At 50.0% G+C, this 3,011-nt stretch overlaps 1 pseudogene across 1 annotated transcript; it reads right to left on the bottom strand.

The window, feature by feature from the left end:
* Positions 1-298: 298 nt before the first annotated feature.
* On the bottom strand, positions 299-2,485 carry LOC306660294 (phosphoglucomutase-1-like; annotated as a pseudogene). The gene is made up of 2 exons: positions 2,210-2,485; positions 299-2,178 (listed from the first exon to the last, which is right to left on the bottom strand). The product of its transcript is annotated as a phosphoglucomutase-1-like (transcript).
* Between the last annotated feature and the right edge of the window lie 526 nt (positions 2,486-3,011).

Raw genomic sequence — 3,011 nt, 5'->3', positions numbered from 1 at the left:
TTTGTACATGGCGTAAAGGCATACCATTTGTGTAATCATAAATTTACATAGAGCAATGTTGTTTGATTCAATCTGTTATTTTTTCCCTTCCCCCCACCCCTCCCACCCCTCTTTACCCTCTATACAGTAGTTCCTTCCTCCATACTTGCCCCCCTCCCTAACCCTAACTCTAACCCTTCCCTCCCCCCCATTATGTGTCATCCTCCACTTATTAGCGATATCATTCGTCCTTTGGCTTTTTGAGATTGGCTTATCTCACTTAGCATGATATTCTTAATATATTTTTAGATGTTGATAGACCTTTCTTTATTCATTTATTTTTATGTGGTGCTGAGGATCGAACCCAGTGCCTCACACATGCTAGGCAAGTGCTCTACCACTGAGCCACAACTCCAGCCCAGTTTTTGGTTTTTTTTTTTTTTTTTTTTGTGGGGGGGTTTACTGGGGATTGAACCCAAGGGCGCTTAACCACTTAGCCACACCCCCAGCTCTTTTAATTTTTTATTTTGTAGCTTATTCTGCTTTAATATCCCGCAATATTTGTGCAAATGGGATCATGATGCAAAACAAGTCAGAAATCTGTAGACAAATATGTCTCACTTAGAGGAAAACTGATTGGAGAGAAGGCACCAGAAATTGTATTTTGTTGGAGTACACGTAAACATTAAACTGGGGAAAGATTCACCAAGGAGAATGGAACTTCCACTGTCATTTTGTGGGCACATCCTAAGGATGAAGGCTGGCCTTGCTCGCTGACACAGCCTCTACCTTGCACCGTTGTGTAAACAGTGCTTGATGCTAAGGGGACAGCTAGTCACAGCAGCAGTGTAGAAGAGCGTGAAAAGGAATGGACATAAGTCTGTGGGTCCTCTTCCTTCTCTCACACAGCTCCCATGGTCACTCAATTGGCAGTGCCTTGCAATGCACTGTTTTTCAACAATCACTAAGTAGAAAAATCAAATCCTAAGAAGCTGGGTGGATATGCTTTGTTTCTGTCCATGCTTTTTAGTCAGATGACATGGATAGGTCCTGGGGTCAAGGGCCATACTCCAGCTGGCAGGTCTTCCTAGGTGATGATGGTGGGTAAAGTGCGTCCGATCCTCTTCTGGAGCTGGAACACCTTTAGAGCAATAGAAATAAAGGTAGCCAACATGAACTGGGGGTCCTGATTGATTTGGGCGACATCCTTCTCATAGCTGTTGATGTATAGTTGAGTGGTGGCCCCTGAACTCCCAGTGACACTTAGTTGTAAGACGATGCAAGAACCGTCTGCAAAAATGAGCCACAAGCCCTGATTTCCTGAAATGCTTCCATCCACGGGGTCACTGTCTTCAGTTATCATCTTTCTCCATGGTGTAGACTTTGTTACTCACCGAGAACTGCTTCCCCACAAAGGAGCAGTCAAACATCAGGGTCTCCAGGTTGCTCATCATCTTGTTTGTGCCCTCTGCTTCCACCTCTTCATAATCATACTTGGTAAAGAAGTTCTGGCCATACTTTTACCAATGATCTTTGAGAATGTCTTCCATATCCTGTGTGAGGGTGGCTAGAATGGAGAGCTAGGCAAGAGCAGCCCATAGTCCATCTTTCTCACAAATGTCGTTGGAACCTGTGTCGAAGCTCTCCTCGTTACAACAGGACAGTTTGCTTGCATCCATCAAATTCCCAAAAAACTTCCAGCCAGTTGGGGTCTCGTACAAAGTGATCTTTGTAGTGTTAGCCACCTGGTCCAGGGCATCACTCATGGGAATGCTGCATGCAAAGCCACAGACTCCAGTCTGCTGGAAATATAGAAATGTTTTAAGATGTTGGCAGTGATGACAGTCAAGAGTCTCTGAAGGGTTCATAAAGAACCCATGCTTGCCCAGAATCATATTTTGATTCCCATCTCCATCGGAGGCAGCCCCAAAGTCATGCTCTTCAGACTTCATGGTCTCCATCAGGATGGATTCATAGGTGAGGTTGGGGTGAGTATGGTGGCCTCCGAAATCCTCCAGGGGTACACAGTTGACTGCTGAATTTGCTGGGGCACTGAGTTCTTCACAAGGAATCTTCTTTACATTTGGCCCCAACTCCATGCATGGCATCTGTACAGATCTTTAGTTGGTTTGGGTCAGAAAGAAGTTCTTTCAGTACACGAGCTGGACTTCTTTCGGTCCTTGTTGCATCACTTTCAATCTGGGTGGGCCTTAAAGTGGGCCTCCTTCACCTGGAAGGCCAGGTCGTGGTACTTCTGCTTCTCTTTGGGCCCCAAGGCGTACCACCACTCGCCCAGAATCTTGCTGACAGTCCGGTTGTCCTGGTTGGGGTGCCGCTTACTGAAGATCATGAAGGCATTCATGGGCCGCCGGATGTGATCCTTCTCCCGCTTACTGGGGCTGCGTCCATCCTTCTCAGAAGATGAGTCTCGTTCCTTGGGCAGGGCACTGAGGGACTGTGTCCGACGTTTTCCAGGAGGCAGAGGCAACTGGATCTCAGGAGACATGATGGAAAGGAAGGCATCATCATGGTCGCTCTCTGTCTCACTATCTAGTCGGGGCTCTCCTGGGGGGCCGGGGGCCTCTTCCTCAGTGGTGGGAGGGGGGCCTTTACCAGGTTCCACCGCCCCCAAAGTATGTGGGGGTCCAGGCCCTGGGCTCTCAGGGCATGTGGCACCAGGGGTCGCCCAGGGTCAGCATTCCCTGTCCCTCCTGGTGGTTGCTCATGAGCAACAGCTGCCGACTCAGCAGGTTCTTTGCTCTGGTTGGAGGCCATTGGGTGGCTGGCAGGGTGCTGGGCCTCACTCGGCTGCACAGAGGGGTCTGGCTGGCTGGGAGCCAGGAAGGGAACTAAGGAGTGGCAAGGAAACACGGCCACAGAGCGAGGTTCCACATTTGGGGAGGCCGCGCCGGCCGCGGGCATCAGGGGCCTGTGGGCCGAGTACATGGTCCGGCACGGGGGGCCCCGGCTGGGGCTCGCACCTCCTCAGCGACCGTTGCCCTTCCGCCCGCAGCCGGCTTCTCGGCCGTCGC

The sequence above is a fragment of the Sciurus vulgaris genome (genome assembly GCF_902686455.1).
Source record: "Sciurus vulgaris genome assembly, chromosome: 4".
Lineage (NCBI taxonomy): Eukaryota > Metazoa > Chordata > Mammalia > Rodentia > Sciuridae > Sciurus > Sciurus vulgaris.
This window is presented reverse-complemented; position numbering and strand designations above follow the sequence as displayed.